Genomic DNA, 20,437 nt, shown 5'->3' on the forward strand with positions numbered 1-20,437 from the left:
CAATCTACCCATCTGACAAAGGTCTAATATCCAGAGCCCACAAGAAACTTAAAGAAATTTATGAAAAAAAAAACCCCATTAAAAAGTCGGCTTTCAGGTCTCCCCTGCCTCCAATCTGTCTCCAGACAGCAGCCACAGGGATCTTTTTAAAACACAAAATAGGCCAGGTGTGGTGGTTCAGGCCTGTAATCCCAGCACTTTGGGAGGCTGAGGTTGGAGGATCGTTTGAGCCCAGGATTTTGAGACCACTCCTGCCAACACAGTAAGACCCATCTCTACAAAAAAAATTTAAAAATTAACCAGGTGTGGTGATGCACACCTGTAGTCCCAGCTACATGGGAGGCTAGGGTGTCAGAACTGCTTGAGCCTGGGAGGTCAAGGCTACAGTGAGCTATGATTGTGCCACTACACTCCAGCCTGGGTAAGAGAGCAAGATCCCGCACTTAAAAAAAAAAAAAAAAATTAAAAGAGTGAGATCAATTTTGGAAATGGCCTAATAGGCCTAGGAAACAAGTTATTGAGGAAAAACCTCAAAACAAACTTTGCCATTTACAAATTAACCTGTATTTGATGCAGGACAGGCAAGCCTCCAAAGTGGGGCTTAGCCTTCAAGCATTCTTGGCTTGACCCAGGAAAGAACTTAAGGGTGAGCCAGGGTAGGGTAGAAGAAAACAGCTTTACTGAAGCTGCAGTGTTACAACTCTGTGACTGCTCCTGCAGAGCAGGACTACCCCATAGGCAGTGTGCTGAGACTGGCAGCTCAGAGCAGTTTTGCAATTATATTTATATCTAATTTTTTTTTTTTTTTTGGAGATGAAGTCTCGCTCTGTCACCTAGGCTGGAGTGCAGTGGTGTGATCTCAGCTCAGAGCAACCGCCGCCTTCCAGGTTCAAGCAATTTTCCTACCTCAGCTTCCCAATTAGCTGAGACTACAGACAGATGCCACCACGCTGGACTAATTTTTTGTATTTTAGTAGAGATGGAGTTTCACCGTGTTGCCTAGGCTGGTCTCGAACTCCTGAGCTCAAGCAATCCGCCCACCTTGGCCTCCTACTGTACCTGGCCAGCAGTTATATTTATATCTACTTTTATGTATTCATTTATTTTAATTGTTTTTGAGATGGAGTCTAGCTCTGTCTCGCCCAGGCTGGAGTGCAGTGACACATTTTAGTAGAGATGGGGTTTCACCGTGTTGCCCAGGCTGGTCTTGAACTCCTGACCTCAGGTGATCCACCCGCCTCGGCCTCCCAAAGTGTTGGGATTACAGGCGTGAGCCATCGTGCCTGGCCTATACCTACTTTTAAGCATGTAGATTAACAGGTGGTTTATGCAGAAATTGCTAGCAAAAGTATGGTAACTTTTGGGTAGTCAGGTCATTGCCATGGAGAGGGGTGGTAAGTCCTGGGTGTTGTCATGGTAATGGTAAACTGACATGGTACACTGGTGGACGTGTCTTATGGAAAGCTGCTCCTGCCCCATCCCTGTTTTAGCTAGTCCTCAGTTTGGTCTGGTGTTCAAGCCCTGCCTCTGGAGTCAATTTCCACCTCCTACCTCATATTTAGGCTTAACTGAACGACATGTAGGTTTTAAAGCTGAAGATTAAATAAATAGCCTGTAATCCCAGCACTTTGGGAGGCTGAAGCAGGCGGATCAACTGAGGTCGGGAGTTCAAGACCAGCCTGACCAACATGGAAAAACTCCATCTCTACTAAAAATACAAAATTAGCTGGGCATGGTGGCACATGCCTGTAATCCCAGCTACTGGGAGGATAAGGCAGGAGAATCACTTGAACCTGGGAGGTGGAGGTTGCGGTGAACATAAATAGCGCCACTGCACTCAGCCTGGGTAACAAGAGTGAAACTCCGTCTCAAAAATAAATAAATAAATACATAAATCTCTTTAGCAGGTTGATGTTTTGCCTTGGTGTGCCAATGAATTGCTAGATTATGTGTCAAGTTCAAAGCATCTGAAAATTTCAAGTTACAACTTACAAAAAAATATATACTATAGGTTACGTGGGGGCCTGATAATAGGAAATCAACAATTCATCTAAGTGCTGTATGAAGCAGCATCTAGAAAGCTTTATTCAACAAACTTTGAGGGAACTATGGTAGTAGTAATGAGAAAAGTTAAGTGAATAGCAGTGATCAAATGCAATTTCTTCAAGTCTCAATCTATGGAAGTCAACCAATGACAACAATGGTATCTTTCTTACTCATCTAACAAATAATTTACCTTTAGAAAAATATAAGGATAAAAAGGTTATTGTAAAGCCCTACAAGGAGGAAATTCAACAGTTTTTCTGATTACTGAGGCATCAAATGCCTGACATTATATTTACAGGTATCTTGATATTGTGTTACAGGTTTATCAGCAGTTCCCCAAGTTCCTACTCCAACTTTGCATAAAGGCTTACTATGGCTAGGTGTGGTGGTTCACACCTGTAATCCCAGCACTTTGGGAAGCCGAGGTGGGCAGACAGCTTGAGCTTAGGCTTTTGAGACCAGCCTGGGGAACATGGTGAAACCCCATTTCTACAGAAAGTACAAATATTAGCTGGGCCTGGTGGTGTGTGCCTGTAGTCCCAGCAACTCATGAGGCTGGGGTGAGACAATCCCTTGAGCCTGAGGGGAGTGAGGGGAAGGGTGGAGGTTGTGGTGAGCTGAAATTGTGCTACTGCACTATTGCTGCTCTGAGCAACAGAGTGAGACTCTGTCTCAAAAAAATTAAAAATGACTATAAATACTCAGTAAATGTCAAAGTGTTATAGTCACACACAGCATAACAATAAAATAATATTCTTTATGGCAATTATTCCTGCCTTAAATGGAAGAATATTCACTGAAAAACATTAATGTAAAAACAAAATTTAAGAAAGGCGGGGTGGGCACAGTGGCTCACACCTGTAATCCCAGTACTTTGGGAGGCCAAGGCGGGTGGATCACTTGAGGTCAGGAGTTCAAGACCAGCCTGGCCAACGTGGCAAACCCCATTAGTACTAAAAAAAAAAAAAAAAAATTTAAGAATAACTCTAAATTACACATATATTCACAGCAACATTATTCACAATAGCCAAAAACTCAAATGTCCATTAACAGGTGAATGGATAAACAAAGTGTGGTAGATACATATAGATAGAATATTATTTAGATATAATAAGGAATGAAGTGCTGATACGTGCTACAATGTAGATAAACCTCAAAAACTATATGCTAAGTAACAGAAGTCAGACATAAAAGGTCATATATTGCATAATTCCATTTATTTATTTTATTATTATTTATTTATTTTGAGATGGCGTTTCGCTGTGTTGCCCAGGCTGGAATGCAGTGGCGTGACCTCGGCTCACTGCAAGCTCCGCCTCCCAGGTTCACGCCATTCCCCTGCCTCAACCTCCCGAGTAGCTGAGACCATAGGCACCCACCACTACGCCCGGCTAATTTTTTTGCATTTTTAGTAAAGACGGGGTTTCACTGTGTTAGCCAGGATGGTCTCGATCTCCTGACCTCGTGACGTGCCTGCCTCAGCCTCCCAAAGTGCTGGGACCACAGGCGTGAGCCACTGCGCCTGGCCTATTATTATTATTTTTGAGATGGAGTCTGGCTCTGTCACCCAGGAAGGAGTGCAGTGGCGTGATCTTGGCTCACTGCAACCTCTGCCTCCCAGGTTCAAGTGATTCTCCTGCCTCAGCCTCCCAAGTAGCTGGGATTACAGGCACGCAACCACCAAGCCTGGCTAATTTTGTTTGTTTTTAGGAGAGATGAGGTTTCGCCATATTGGCCAGGCTAGTCTCAAACTCCTGACCTCAAGTGATCCACCCGCCTCAGCCTCTCAAAGTGTTGGGATATCAGGCATGAGCCACCGCACCCGGCCTAATTTGTATGAAATATCTAGAATAGGTAACTTCACAGAGACAGACAGACAGATTAGTGGTTGTGAGCGGGAGGTATAGGGGATGGGGAATGGGACATCTTAATGGTTATGAAGTTTCATTTTGGAGTGACAGACATGTTTTGGAACTAGATAGAAGTGGTGGTTGTACAATGTGAATCTACTAAATGCCACTGAACTGTTCACTTTAAAATGGCTAATTTATGTTATGTGCATTTCAACCTGATGCATTTTTAACAACTCAGAACTCAGCCCACTCCATACAGAAAGCAGCACATTTAATTTCTTCTCAAAACATGCTTTTAGAAAAATATTTTCCCTAGGTAATTTTTCTTGTATCTTTTTACTGCTTTAAAATGTCAATTGTGCACCCATCATGAGTATTCTCTAAGTAGGGAGCAGCAGTCTTTGTCAGTCATATAAAGATTTACATAGAAGAGTAGCTGCTTGTGGCAACAGCTCTACAGTGCTTGCTTCCTTCTTTGTTCCTAATAGCACTCCTTCTTTCCTCCTAGGATCTGGGAGTGAAGGACTGGTTGTACCTCAATGCACTGCTCACCCTGGCAGAAATGATGGCCTTCTGCTCCTGGCACAAAGCTCTTAAGTCTCAGAATGAAAGAAAAAAAAAACTTTCTAGATACAAAAACTACTTCTCAGTAACTTGCGAATGTCAGTGTCTTTAAGGAAAACCAGCAATAAACTCTTAAATTATAAACAATGACTGCTTGCCATAGTAGTCACTTCAACAAACTGAGATAAAAATCTAAGGATGTTAGGGCACCAAGGCACAAACCCAAGCCCCTGTCATAATACTGTACATGAAGGAAATTCTCAAAAGAAGGAGAGAGGGCAGGGAGTTGATGCAAAAAATGTTCTAATATTAGCAACTTCTCATGTGGGCTAATGAAGCACTTCTGAAGAGTCCCCTGTGCCAATTTAAACCCATTATGACATAGCTCCCAGGGGGGGACTGCCAGGATCTGTTATTGGAGTGCTATACAAAAGCTAGGAGGGAGGGAAATAGAAATTTCAAGATAAAAAGTCTAATTTTTGCTAGGCTTTAGCTTACCTCAGATCTAAATACAGCATCAAACTAGAGTTATGTTGAGTTTGCAACTTTCAACATATATTTCTATTTTTAATCAAAGGTATTTATTTGAAGTACAATATCCTATTATCGTTTTAATCAACATAAATTCTAAAAATAAGTATTGTTTACTGGTCTTTCATTGTCTTCTACAGTGAAACCTAAGATTATCATTCATAAAAAAGATGAGAAACTACATAGTTTGTAGTAAAAACCCCATTTAAAAACAGAAGAATAGCATCTGTATTTTATTAAATGTCTCCAAGAATAATAAATGCATTCTAGAGAGTTTTTCCAAAAAGAGAGACAGTATCAGAAAAAAAACAAAAGAATAAGCATTAAGTTGGCTTTATTAACTCTCTCACATAAGGTTTCACTCACCAAAATATCTTTCTTAATTTTTATCATTTATCCAGGTCATCTTCTAAGTCCAAAGAAGCTGGCATTTTTAGGGCTTGGATTTCAAGGTAGCAGCCCAGCTGCCAAATCAAAATTCTAAAAACAAACAACAACAACAACAACAAAAAGAGAGAGAGAGAGAAAAATAAAATAAAGCCACAATATTATACAGAAATTAAAGACATAACCTATCTTTTCAACAAAAGTCAATGTAAATATCACAAGTTATCAAGTCAGCATTGGCATCTTTAGAGAATGTTAAAATAGGGTTTTCATTAAGTCTACAAAGATTATCTTTTTTGATTTTTTTTTTTTTTTGAGACAGGGTCTCGCTCTGTCACCCAGGCTGGAGTGCAGTAACAGATCATAGCTCACGCAGCTCAACCTCCTGGGCTCAAGCAATCCTCCCACCTCAGGCTCCCAAATAGCTGGGACGACAGGCGCATGCCACCACATCTGGATAATTTTTTTGTATTTTTTTTGGTAGAGACGAGGTTTCACCATGTTGCCCAGGCTAGTCTTGAACTTCTGGGCTCAAGCGATCCACCCGCCTCAGCCTCCCAAAGTGCTGAGATTACAAGCATGAGCCACTGTCCCCAGCCTTTTTTGAGATTTTAGGCCACTCATCAGCAAGCATTCAAAGATTGTAGAAGCAAAACTCACAGACTTATACAAGCTTCACTTAAGAATCATAAAACTGTCACTTTAAGCCTTAGAGCCCTCTCTATACCTTCATTCTTAATTCTGTCAAGACTAATTAACATCAGGTCACACTATCTGCATATGCTTAGAGCCCAAAACAAAATATTTTGTACACATACAAAATATAAGACCTGCTTTTCTAATAGGATTTCAAATTTAGCTTTTTAAACTTCACGAAGTTTTAGGTATAAGTTTTTTTCCTATTTTATCCATAATATCTATACATTATATTTTGCATTAAATTTTCAGTTTAAGTCTTGAAATATTCTTTACTGTAGATATAAAACTTATGCATGGAACTTGCATGGTGGTGTATGCTGGTGGTCCCAGCTATTCAGGTGACTAAAGCAGGAGGATCACTTCAGGTCAAGAGTTTGAGGTTACAGTGAGCTATGATCATGCCACTGCAATCCAGTCTGGGCAAGAAAGCTAGATCCTTTCTCTAAAAAAAAATAATAATAAAGCCATAAGAGAAAAGACTGATAAGTTCAAATGCAAAAAAAAATCAATTCTGCAAAGCAAAAAACATTGTAAGTCAAAAAAACAACAAACTAAGAAAAAAATACTTGCAATCATATCGGTGATACGAGAACAAATCTCCCTATATAGAATGATATAGAAAAAATATATGCATAGGTATGTGCATGTGTATATGCTTATACAAACACATAAAATAAAAAGATCAATTTGGACAAATGTATAAAAATGGACACAGAATATGATCAGGAAATTCACAGAAAAAGAAATACAAATGAACATTCAACATATGAAAAGACGTTTACCCTCACACAAAAGAAGCAAAAAACAATTTTTCACTCATCAGATTAGCAAAACTCCAAAAATTTGATAATTTACTGTTCCCAGAAAGGTTATGGTGAAACAGGCACTCTTATTCACTGCTGGCAGTAGTGCAAATTGGTACAACACCAGCAATTAGGTAATGTCTTTCAAAATCACAATTACAAGCTGGGTGTGCTGGCACACACCTGTAATCCTGGGTACTTGAGGGGCTAAGACAGGAGGACTACTTAAGGCCAGGAGTTCAAGGCTGTGGTGAGCTATAATAGCATCTGTAAATAGCCACTGCACTCCAGTCTGGGCAACACAGTGAAACTTCATCTCTTAAAAAAAAATTACAATTGCATAAACTATTAACCTAGCAATTCCACTTCTGGATAGCAATCCTACAGATACACTTATCACCATATAAGATGACATATGTATAGTGTTATGCACTACAGCACTGCTTGTAATAGAAAAGTTAGGAAATTACCCAGATGTCCATCAATGGGACTGATTTAAATTATAGAACATCCATAAAAATGAAACAAACAAAAAAAAAAAGCAAGAAGGAAAATGCTGTCTGTGTACTGACACAAAAAGATCTCCAAGACATATTTTTGAGAGAAAAAAACAGAGTAAACCAATGAGTACCTTGTGCTACTTTTTTGGGGGAAAGGAGAGAAAAATTATTTTATATATGCTAGTGCTAAAATACTCTAGAAAGAAATATGAGACCAATAAAAATGGTTATCTTACAAGGTGAATTTAAAAAATGATGTTATACCAGAGGGAAGGAAGCACTCATACTAATGAGGAGTGTGTTACAAGAACACAGGAGCCAGTTTTAAGGGTTTTCCACTGGGCAAATTTGAGACAATCTGAGTACCAAAAGAGAATAATGACTAAAATTGATATCATGAATAAGCATCCATGAATCTCCAGCAATAACTCAGAGAGTGAAAAAACAAAAAAACACCTCTTCCCATCATTGGAGGTAACTATGACATTAATGACTTATTCTGAAGATTGAGAATTAAAGAGAAAGAAATAAGCAATTTACAGCCTTTTTAGAAGGGTTCAGCCTCAGTAGAGTGGCAAAGCTCTCTTTTACAGAAGACTATCAGTTAATAAATGTAGAAACAAAGAAAGAATTTCAAAATCACCATTTTGCAACCCTGAATGAAATAAATGATTCAGGCAAGGATGATCACAGGTTGCTAAAAATCATTTTTGCAGGATCGAAAATTGTTGGAAAACAGGTTACCACAGTGCCAAAGGATCATTCCAGAGATTACTTCCGAATTGCAAAGGGGAAAAACTGAGTACCATTATAATGGGAAGATGTGACAGTCACCAGCTTAACCTAGTGATCAAACTCAGCAACAATCAGAGTGAGACTCTTCATTTATGCCTCTTGATGTGATGTAACTTTAAGTACACAGCCTAAGTTATGATGTATTATTACCAAAAGTGCCTAACCTAGGTCTAAACAAGTCTTCAACGTAATTTCTCCTTCATAGGAATTCAAGAGATAGAGCAACAAGAAAAATCACAAGAAAACATAATCTGACAGAACTAGAATATGGAACTTGCTACAATAAAACTGGTCTGGTCTCTTCAAAAAGCCAAAATCTTGGGGGAAAAAATAGGGGAAGGATAGAGTTCTAGATTAAAAGAGACTGAGAGTCATAACAACCAATTGCAGAAATGTTACTCAGATCTGGTTTGAAGAAAACAGTTATAAAATAATTTTTTAGGCAGCTGGGGGAAACTGAATGTGAACTGAGTAGAAAGTATTAGGGCAGTATTTTTAATTTTCTTGGGTGTGGTAATGTTATTTGTAATTAGGTAGAGAATGTTCTTTATTCTTAGAAGATGCATGCTAAAGCACAGGGTTATAAAGTGTCATTATGTCTGCAGCTTGTTTTCAAATTATTCAACAAAGGTAGATATTACAAATATGACAAAATGTTAACACTTGTTTAAACTACATGGTGTTCATGGTATTATTGTTTCAACTTTTCTTTATGTTTGAATTTTTTTTTTTTTTTTTTTTTTTTGAGACAGAGTCTTGCTCTGTCACCTAGGGTAGAGTGCCATGGCATGATCACAGCTCACAGCAGCTTCAAACTCCTGGGCTAAAGTAACCTCCCACCTCAGCCCCAGAGTAGCTGGGACTACAGGTGCACAACTACCATGCCCAGCTAATTTTTTGATTATTTGTAGAGACAGGGTCTCCCTATGTTGCCCAGGCTTATCTCAAACTCCTAGGCTCAAGCAATCCTCCTGCCTCGGCCTCCCAAAGTGCTGGGATTATAGGTGTGTGCCACCGCACCCGACCTGAAATTTTTCATATTAAAAAAGTTAGAACCAGGTATAGCAGCTCACGCTTGTAATCCCATCACTTTGGGGATGCTGAGGAGGGCAGATTGCTTGAGCCCAGGAATTTGAGATCAGCCTGGGCAACATGGTGAAGTCCTGCCTCTACAAAAAAATACAAAAAATTAGCTAGGTGTGGTAGTGTGTGCCTGTAGTCCCAGCTACTCAGAAGGCTGAGGTGGGAGAATCACTTGAGCCCGGGAGGCAGAGATTACAGCGAGCCGTGATTGTATCACTGAGCTCCAGCCTGAGCCTATAAGTTCGAGACCAGCCCAGGCAACACAGTGAGATATTGTTTCAACTAAAATAAATAAATAAATAAATAAATAAATAAATAAATAAATAAATAATCGACTGGGTTTTGTAGTCCCAGCTACTCAGGAGACTGAATTGGGAGGATCACTTGAGCTGAGGAGACTGAGGCTGCAGTGTGCCCTGATCAGCATTCCAGCATGCCGGAATTCCACTGCTTTCCAGCCTGGGCAAAAGAGCGAGCCTCCCGTCTCAAAAAAAAAAAAAAAAAGGTTGGAAGAAAAAGACCATAAAGAAGGTCCATGGGAGCTGAGGGTGAGATCAAGACCTCTCGCTATGTATCTTTTTGAATAATGTTTTTCTTTTTGAACCATGTGAATATATTACCTATTGAAAACAAAAGTTAGCTATCAATAAAACCTCTTAAACCCTTAGTATCAATATTTCTACTCTTACCCCATCTCAGATATGCAACAACAAAAATGTCTCCTGCTTTTTATCTCCTTTTTTGAAGGGGGCTCCTCTGGCCACAATTCCCCATGAGTCATTTGACTCATGATAAGAACCTGGACCATCAGCCAGCATGGCCAAGGGAGTAATTGTGCCACCTCTTCCCAAAACCCAGGCAGCACAGCTCACAGCTCCTGGAAAGACTCCTTCCCTCCGCTTGAGGAGAGGAGAGGGAAGAGTAAAAGAGGATTTTGTCTTGCAACTTGGATACCAGCTCAGCCACAGTAGGAGAGGGCAGAGTCCTGAAGTCCCCATTCTAGGCCCTAGCTCCTGGATGACATTTCTAGACATACCCTGGGCCAGAAGGGAACCCACTGCCTTGAAAGGAAGGACTCAGCCCTGGCAGCATTCATCACTTGCTGACTAAAGACCCATGAGGCCCCAAATAATCAGCACTGGTAGCCAGGTGGTATTTGCCGTGGGGCCATGGGTGAGACTGAGACATGCTGTTTTCAAGTATGACCCAGCACATTCCCAGCTGTGGTGGCTACAGGGAGAGACTCCTTCTGCTTGAGAAAAGAAAGAGGAGTAAAGGGGCTGGGTATGGTGGTTCATGCCTATAATTCCAGCCCTTTGGGAGGCTGAGGTGGATAGATCACCTGAGGTCAGGAGTTCGAGACCAGCCTGGCCAACATGGTAAAACCCCATCTCTACTAAAAATGCAAAAATTAGGTGGGCGTGGTAGTGCATGCCCGTAGTCCCGCTACTCACGAGGCTGAGACAGAAGAATTGCTTGAACCTGAACCTGGGAGGCAGCAACTGCAGTGAGCCAAGATCACACCACTGTACTCCAGCCTGGGAGACGGAGCTTCCAGCTTAGGTACCAGAGACACTAAGCTACAAGACAAAGTTCCCCTTACTATTTGGGCTATGTAGAGCACTAAGCAGGCTCTTGGGGTCCCCAATTCCAGGCCTTGGTTCTTGGATGGCATTTTCATTCTTTTTTCTTTTGTCTCCTCTGACTGTGTATTTTCAAAAAGGCTCTGGGCCTGCCCTGGGCCAGACAAGAGCCCATTGTCCTGAAGGGAGAGTCCTAGGCCTGGCAGCATTCATCACAACCTAACTCAAGAGCCCTCGGGCCTTGAGTGAACGCTGGCAGTAGCCAGGTGGTGCTTGCTGCAGGTCTGGGGTGGTGGCGGCTGTAGGGAAAGATGCCTCTGTTTGCAGAAAGAGGACGAAACAACGGGAAGGACTTTGTCTTGTTACTTGGGTGCCAGCTCAGCTGCAGCAGAACAAAGCACTAGATAGATTCCTAAGGTTTCTGACTTCAGGCCCTGGTTTCCGAACATCTCTGGACCCACCCAGGGCTGGAGAGAACTTGCCACCCTGAAGGGAAGGTCACAGCATGGCTGGCTTTGCCACTTGCTGACTGTAAAGCCCTAGGGCCTTGAGTGAAGAACACAGGTGGTAGCCAGGTGGTAGTTACTGCAGGCCTTGGGCGAGAGACCCAGTGCTGTGCTGGCTTTAGGTCTGACCCAGTGTAGTTTTGGTGGTGGGGTGGCCACAGGGGTGCTTGTGTAACCTCTCCCCTAGCTCCAGGTAGCTCAGCATAGACAGACAAAATTCAGTTGTTTGGGAGAGATTAAGAGGAGAGAACAAGAGTCACTCCCTGGTAATCCAGAGAATTATTCTGGATTTTACCTAAGACCACCAAGGTGGTACCTCTATGAGTCTGCAAGAGCCACAGTTTTACTACACTTGGGGTGCCACCTAATGTAGATACAAATGCAGTGACAAGAGACCTAGATCACAACACTCAAGTCCCTTTGAATACTTGGAAAGCCTTCGCAAGAAAGATGGGTAAAAACAAGCCCAGACCGTAAAGACTATAATAAATACCTAACTCTCCAATGCCTAGACACCAACAAACATCCACAAACATCAAGGTAATCCAAGAAAACATGACCTCACCAAATGAACTAAATATGGTACCAGAGACTAATTCCAGAGAGACAGTGATACGTGACCTTTCAGACAGAGAATTCAAAACAGCTGTTTTGAGGAAACTCAATGAAATTCAAGATAGCACACAGAAGGAATTCAGAATCCCATCAGATAAATTTAACAAAGGGACTGAAATAATTAAAAATAATCAAGCAGAAATTCTGGATTGAAAACGCAACTGACATACTAAAGAATGCATCAGTCTCTTACCAGCAGAATTGATCAAGAAGAAGAAAAAAATGGTAAGCTTGAAGACAGCCTCTTTGACAATACACAGGCAGAGGAGACAAAAGAATGGAGCACATCTACAAGTTCTATTAATACAAAATAGCCTCAAAAGGGCAAATCTAAGAGTTACTGGCCTTAAAGAGGAGGTAGAGTGAAAGAGAGGGGCAGAAAGTTTATTCAAATGAATAATAACAGAGAACTTCCCAAACCTAGAGAAAGATATCAATATTCAAGTATAAGGAAGTTATAGAACATAAGCCAGTTTAACCTAAAGAGTACTACTTCAAGACATTTAATAATTAAACTCCCAAAGGTCAATGATAAAGAAAGGATCCTAAAAGCAGCAAGACAACAGAAACAAATAACAATTTTAAAAAATACAATGAAGCTCCAATACATCTGGCAGCAGACTTTTTAGTGGAAACCCTATAGGCCAGGAGAGAGTGGTATGACATATTCTAAGTGCGAAAGGAAAAAAACATTTACCCTAGAATAGTATATGCAGTGAAAATATCCTACAAACATGAAGGAGAAATAAAGACTTTCCCAAACAAAAGCTGAGGGATTTCATCAACATCAGATCTGTCCTACAAGAAACGCTAAAGGGAATTCTTCAATCTGAAAGCAAAGGACGTTAATGAGCAATAAAAATCATCTGAAGGTACAAAACTCACTGGTAATAGTAAGTACACAGAGAAACACAGAATATTATAACACTGTAATTGTAGTGTATAAACTACTCATATCTTAAGTAGAAAGACTAAGAGACCAATTAAAAATAATAACTACATCAACTTTTCCAGACAGTACAATAAGATAAAAATACAAACAAAAAGTTTAAAAGTGGGGGGAACAAAGTTAGTATGTAGAGTTTTTATTAGTTTTCTCTTTGTTTATGCAATCAGTGTTGTCATCAATTTAAAATAATGGTTATGAGATATTATTTGCAACCCTCATGATAAACTCAAATAAAAAAAACAACAGATAAGAAATAAAAAGTAAATTAAAACATACCACTAGAGAAAATCACCTTCACTAAAAGGAAGACAGGAAGGAAGGGAAGAAGGAAAAGAAGACCACAGAACAACCAGAAAACCAATAACAAAACGGCAGGAATAAGTCCTTACTTATTAATACTAACATTGAATGTTAATGGACTAAATTCTCCAATGAAAAGACATAGAAAGTGGCTGAACAAACAACAACAACAAAAAACAAGACCCAATGATCTGTTGACTACAAGAAACACACTTCACCTACAAAGACGCATACAGACTGAAAACAAAGGGATGGACAAAAAATATTCCATGCAAACGGAAACCAAAAAAGAGCAGGAGTAGCTATACTTAGATCAGACAAAATGGATTTCAAGACAAAACTATAAAAAAGAGACAAAGAAGGTTATTATATAATGATAAAGGGGTCAATTCAGCAAGAAGATATAACAATTATAAATATAAATGAACACAATCCTGGAGCACCCAGATATATAAAGTAAATATTATTAGAGCCAAAGAGAAAGACAGACCCCAATACAATAAGAGCTGGAGATTTTAACATCCCATTTTCAGCACTGGACAGATGATCTAGACAGAAAATCAACCAAGAAAAATCAGATGTAATCTGCACTACAGACTACATGAACTTAATAAGATATTTACAGAACATTTAATCCAATGGCTGCAGAATCCACATTCTTCTCCTCAGCACATGGATCATTCTCAAGGACAGACCATATGTTAGGCTACAAAACAAGTATTAAAATTTTTTTTAATTGAAATAATATCAAGTATCTTCTATGACCACAACAAAACTAAAAATCAATAATAAGTGAAATTTTGGAAACTATACAAACACATGGAAATTAAACACTATGCTCCTCAATGACCAGTGGGTCCATGAGGAAATTAAGGAGGAAATTGGAAAATTTCTTGAAATAAATGATAATGAAAACACAACATACCAAAACCTATGAGATACAGTGAAAGCAGGACTAAGAGGGAAGTTTATAGCTATAGGCATTTACATTAAAAAAGTAGAAAAATTTCAAATAAACAACCTAACAATGTATCTTAAAGAATTAGAAAAGCAAGAGCAAACCAAACCCAAAATTAGTAGAAGAAAAGAAATAATAAAGATGAGAGCAGAAATAAATGAAATTGAAAGAATACACAAGATCAGTGAAATGAAAAGCTGCCTTTTTGAAAAGATAAACAAAGTTGACAACCTTTAACCAGACTAACAAAAAAAGAGAGAAGACCCAAACAAATAAAATCAGAGATGAAAAAGGAGACATTACAACTGATACTTCAGAAATTCAAAGGATCGTTAGAGGCTACTATAAGCAACTATATGCCAATAAATTGGAAAACTTAGAAGAAATGAATACTTAGACACATACAACCTACCAAGATTAACCATGAAAAAATCCAAAACCTGAACAGACCAGTAACAAGTAATAAGATCAGGTGAAACCCTGTCTCTACTAAAAATACAAAAATTAGCCAGGCGTGGTGGCACGTGCCTGCAGTCCCACCTACTCGGGAGGCTGAGGCAGGAGAATCACTTGAACCCAGGAGGTGGAGGTTGCAATGAGCCAAGATTGCACCAATGCACTCCAGCCTCGGCGACAGAGACTCCATCTCAAAAACAAAACACAACAAAACAAAACAAAAAACAAGATCAAAGCCATAAGGAAAAGCCACAATAAAAAAGAAGCCTGGGATCCAATGGCTTCACTGCTGAATTCTACCAAACATTTAAGGAAGAACTAATTCCAATCCTATTCAACCTATTCCAAAAAATAGTGAAGAGAATAGTTCCAAACTCATTCTACAAGGCCAATATTACCCTGATACCAAAACCAAAGAAACATCAAAAAAAGATGATAAACACAGTGATAAACACTAATGCAAAAATCCTCAACAAAATACTGACAAATCAAATTCAACAACACATTAAAAAATCATTCATAGGCTGGGTGCGGTGGCTCACGCCTATAATCCCAACACTCTGGGAGGCCAAGGCAGGCAGATCACCTGAGTTCACGAGTTCAAGACCAGCCTGGTCCATCAAGACCAGCCTGATGGAGAAACCTCATCTCTACTAAAAATACAAAATTAGCCTGGGCACAGTAGCTCACACCTGTAATCTCAGCACTTTGGAAGGCCGAGGCAGTCAGATCACAAGGTCAGGAGATCGAGACCATCCTGGCCAACATGGTGAAAGCCCGTCTCTACTAAAAATACAAAAATTAGCTGGGCGTGGCGGCGCATGCTTGTAATCCCAGCTACTTGGCAGGCTGAGGCAGAAGAATCACTTCAACCAGGGAGTCGGAGGTTGCAGTGAGCCGAGATTGCACCACTGCACTCCAGCTTGGCAACAGAGCAAGACTCCGTCTCAAAAAAAAGAAAAAAAAAATTCGTGAAAATATAAAAATGAAATAATACTATGATCCATATATTGGTAACATATTAAAATATATCAGTTCATGAACTGTGAAACAACTAGGCAAAATATAGGTTTAATTATATAATTACATTATTTTAAAATTTTTGCAAGTCAAAATGCACATGAATTGAAAGGCAAAATGCAAGTTGAGAATTATACATTTTTGTTTTAGTTTTTTGAGTCAGAGTCTCACCCTGCTGCCCAGGCTAAAGGACAGTGGCACAATTCCCAGCTCAATGCAGCCAAGTGATCCTCCCACTTCAGCCTCCCGAGTAGCTGGACCCAAGTGATCCTCCCACCTCAGCCTCCACCGTGCCTGGCTAATTTTCGTATTTTTTGTAGAGACGGGGTTTTATCATGTTGCCCAGGCTGGTTTCCAACTCCTGGGCTCAAGTGATCCACCCACCTCAGCCTCCAAAAGTGCTGGGATTACAAGCATGAGCCACCATGCCCAGCGATTTATAAAATTAGAAATGAAAATAATCAATGATCAAAAAGCTTGCTACACTTCATAAGCAGTCAAAGAAAAACAGGTCAGGCATGATGGCTCACACTTGTAATCCCAGAACTTTGGAAGGCCGAGGCGACTGCATCACTTGAGGTCAGGAGTTCAAGACTAGCCTGGGCAACATGGTGAAACCTCGTCTCTACTAAAAATACAAAAATTAGCGGGATGTGGTGGCCCGCACCTGTAATCCCAGCTGCTCGGGAGACTGAGGCAGGAGAATCACATGAACTCAGAGGCAGAGGTTGCAGTGAGCCAATATGGCACCACTGTACTCCAGCCTGGGTGACAGAGCAAGACTTGGTCTTAAAAAAAAAAAAAAAAAAAAAACCAGAAAAAAAGAAAAACAAAGTGAAATGTGTCTTTTTTCATCAAACTGGAAGATTTAAAAATAAAATAATTGCGGCAATGTACAATGAAATAGATTAACATTTACATTTTGCTTAAATATAAGGAAATAGAATTATCCTTAACATCTTAACCATAAGCTTAACAATCTAGGAATCTAACCTAATGAAATAACTGATTTTATGGTCAAAGATTTATATTCAAAGAAGTTCATCACTGACAGGTGCAGAGGCTCACACTTGTAATCCCAGCACTTTAGGAGGCTGAGGCGGGCGGATCACTTGAGGTCAGGAGTTCGAGAGACCAGCCTGGCCAACATCATGAAACCCCGTCTCTACCCAAAATACAAAAAATTAGCTGGGTGTGGTGGCACACACCTGTAATCCAAGCTACTAGGAGGCTGAGGCAGGAGAAATGCCTGAACCCGGGAGGTGGAGGTTGCGCCACTGCACTCCAGCCTGGGTGACAGGGAGAAACACCGTTTGGAAAAAAAAAAAAAAAAAAAGAAAAAAGAAAAAAACTGTCATCACAGCTTGGACAACACAGTGAGATTCCATCTCTACAAAAATAAAATTCAGGCCAAGCGTGGTGGCTCACGCCTGTAATCCCAGCACTTTGGGAGGCTGAGGCAGGCAGATCACCTGAGGTCGGGAGTTGGAGACCAGTCTGACCAATATGGTGAAATGCCATCACTACTAAAAATACAAAAAACAGCCAGGCGTGGTGGGAGGTGCCTGTAGTCCCAGTTATTCAGGAGGCTAAGGCAGGAGACTCATTTGAACCCAAGAGGTGGAGGTTGCAGTGAGCCGAGATCGCGCCACTGCACTCCAGCCTGGGTGACAGAGGGAGGCCCTGTCATAAATAAATAAATAAACAAACAAATAAATAAATAAATAAATAAGCAAGCTGGGTGTGGTGGCACACCTGTGGTCTCAGCTACTCAATAGGCGGAGGTGGGAGGATCGCTTGGACCTGGGAGGTTGAGGCTGCAGTGAGCCATGACTGCATCACTGTACTCCAGCGTGGGTAACAGAGTGAGACCCTGTCTCAAAAAAAAAAAAAAAAAGTTCGTCAAAATATTCTGTTGATGGTTCAACAACAGAAGCGGTTAAACAATTTAAATATACTCAAATATTGCTTCCCATTGAGACTAATGTTTTTGAGAATATTTAACATCATGAGAAATATTTATATTTTAAATATAAAATATATAAAACATGTTACTTCAGCTTTCTTTTTCAAAAAAATTATTTTAATCACACATAACTGTACATATATATGGGGTACAGTATATTTTGATACATGTATACAATGTGTAATAATCAAATCAGAGTAATTAATTAGCACATCCATCACCTCATTTATTATTTCTGTTGGGAACATTCAAAATCCTCTCTTCTAGCTATTTGAAAATATACAATAAATTATTTTTATCTATAGTCATCCTACAGTGCTAGAGAACACTAGAACTTATTCGTCCTATCCAGCTATAATTTTTTATCCATTAACCAGTCTCTCCTTTTTACCCTTCCCCTGCTCTTCCCAGACTTTAGTAACCACTGTTCTACTCTCTATTTCTTATAACCTTTTTTTTTTTTTTTTTGAGACAGTCTCATTCTGTCACCCAGGCTAGAGTGCAGTGGTACAATCTCAGCTTACTGCAACCTCTGCCTCCTGGTTTCAAGCAATTCTTGTGCCTCAGTCTCCCTAGTAGCTGGATTTTCAGGCGCACACTACCATACCCAGCTAATTTTCTTGCGTATTTTTAGTAGAGATGAGGTTTTGCCATGTTGCCCAGGCTGATCTCCAACTCCTGGGCTCAAGCGATCCACCCACCCTGGCCTCTCAAAGTGCTAGGATTACAGGTGTGATCCACCACACCTGGCCTATTCTACTCTCTACTTCTATTGTGATCAACTTTTTTTACTTTCCACATATAAGAACATATGACATTTATCTTTCTGTGCTGGCTTATTTCACTTAATGTAATGTCCTCCAGGCTGATGCATGTTGCTACAAATGACAAGATTTCATTCTTTTATGGTATATATACCACATTTTCTTTATCTAGTCATGTACTGATGGACACAAGTTGATTGTCTATCTTGGCTATTGTGAATAGTGCTGCAATAAACATGAGAATGCAGATGTCTCTTCGACATACTGATTTCCTTTCCTTTGAATATATACCTATTAGTGGGATTGCTGGATCATATGGTAGTTCTCGTCTTAGATTTTTTTTTTTTGAGACGGAGTCTTACTCTGTTGCCTAGGCCCCAGACTAGTATGCAGTGGTGTGATCTCGGCTCACTGCAACCTCCAACTCCCAGGTTCAAGAGATTCTCCTGCCTCAGCCTCCCTAGTAACTGGGATTACAGGCGCCCGCCATTGTGCCCAGCTAATTTTTGTATTTTTAGTAGAGACAGGGTTTCACCATAGTAGCCTGGCTAGTCTCGAACGCCTGACCTCAGCCCTGATCCACCCGCCTCAGCCTCCCAAAGTGCTGGGATTACAGGCGTGAGCCACTGCGCCCAGCCCTCTTTTTGGCTTTTTAACGAACCTCCATCTATTTTCCATAATGGCTATACTAATTTACATTCCAATCAACAGTATATAATAGTTACCTTTTCTCCATCTTTTTGGTAATAGCCACTATTTTAACTGGGGTGAAATAATGTCTCATTGTGGTTTTGATTTGCATTTCCTGATGACTAGTGATGTTAAGCAGATTTTCATATACTTGTTGACAATTTTACATTTCCTTTGGAGAAATGTCTATTCAGATCAAGTACCCAATTTTAAAATCAGACTGTTTTTCTGCTGTTGAAACATTTCAGTTCCTTGTTTATTCCAAATATTAATCCCTTGTCACATGAATAGTCTGCAAATATTTTCTCCCATTCTGCAGGTTATCTCTTCACTCTGTTTCCTTTGCTGTGCAGAAGCTTTCTTAACTGGATATAATCCCATTTGTCAACTTTTGTTTTTGTTGCCTGTGCTTTTAAGGTCTTATCTATAAAATCTTTGCACAGACCAATGTCCTGAAGTGTTTCCTCTATGTTTTCTTTTAGTGGTTTCATAGTTTCAGGTCTTACATTTAAGTCTTTAGCTCATTTTGAGTTGATTTTTGTATATGGTGAGACATAGGGGTCTAGTTTCATTCTTCTCCATGTGGATATCCAGTTTTCTCAGCACATGCATTGAAGAGTTTGTCTTTTTATCAATGTATGTTTTGGGTGTCTCTGTTGAAAATCAGTTGGCTGTAAATGTGTGGATTTATTTCTGGGTTCTCTATGGTGTTTCATTGGTCTATGTGTCTGTTTTTATGCCAGCGCCATGCTGTTTTGGTTACAATAGTTTTGTATACTTTCAAGTCAAGAAGTGTACTGCCTCCAGCTTTGCTCTTTTTGCTCAGGGTTGCTTTGGCTACTCAAGGTCTTTTGTGGTGCCTGCCATACAAATTTTAGGATTGTTTTGTCTAAAGAAGTCTGTGGTAGACAGACTTGTAAAATGGCCACCAATTACTCCAGCCTCCTGGTGTTCATGCCTTTGTGTAATCTCTTCCTCCTGAGTATGGACTAGCCTGGTGATTTGCTTCTAACTAACAGACTATGGTAAATGTGATAGGGTGCCACTCCATGATTATAAAAAATTGTGACTTCCATCTTCCTTGGAGACTTGCGATTCCTTTCTCAGCTTTGTGATGTTGAAGAAGCTACATGGAAAGGAATTCAGAGCAACCTCCAGCCATCAGCCAGTGAGAAACCAAGCCCTTCAATTCAACATCCCTTCAAGAAGAGAATTCTGTCACCAACCAAGTTAGTTTGGAACAGATTATTCCTCAGCCAAGCGCTAAGATGAGACACCAGCCCTGGCTGACACCTTGACTACCTCCTGTGAGAGACCCTGAAACAGAAGACCCATCTAGGCTATGCCGATTACTGACCCATGGAAACCC

General features: G+C 40.2%; 1 protein-coding gene and 1 long non-coding RNA gene across 11 annotated transcripts in view; one reads left to right on the forward strand and one right to left on the reverse strand.

Moving 5' to 3' along the window:
- Window positions 1-4,612, forward strand: part of LOC129052214 (uncharacterized) — a 50,287-nt gene extending 45,675 nt beyond the window's left edge. The window contains exon 3 of the long non-coding RNA XR_008517133.1: window positions 4,408-4,612. This is a non-coding gene — a long non-coding RNA (uncharacterized LOC129052214). The remainder of the gene's footprint in view (window positions 1-4,407) is intronic.
- Window positions 1-20,437, reverse strand: part of NCOA6 (nuclear receptor coactivator 6) — a 110,401-nt gene that overhangs the window by 72,088 nt on the left and 17,876 nt on the right. For 7 of the 10 annotated variants that reach the window (XR_008517126.2, XM_024238683.3, XM_024238690.3 and 4 more), the window contains exon 2: window positions 5,361-5,474. The exons of 1 other annotated variant lie outside the window; for it this stretch is intronic. The gene's annotated coding sequence lies outside the window, so the exon portion shown is untranslated. Of the gene's footprint in view, window positions 1-5,360; window positions 5,475-17,403; window positions 17,522-20,437 lie in introns of all 10 variants that reach the window. 2 more of the 10 variants (XM_063720623.1, XM_054542170.2) reach the window with 1 other exon arrangement.

This window comes from Pongo abelii, chromosome 21 (assembly GCF_028885655.2).
Source record: "Pongo abelii isolate AG06213 chromosome 21, NHGRI_mPonAbe1-v2.0_pri, whole genome shotgun sequence".
Lineage (NCBI taxonomy): Eukaryota > Metazoa > Chordata > Mammalia > Primates > Hominidae > Pongo > Pongo abelii.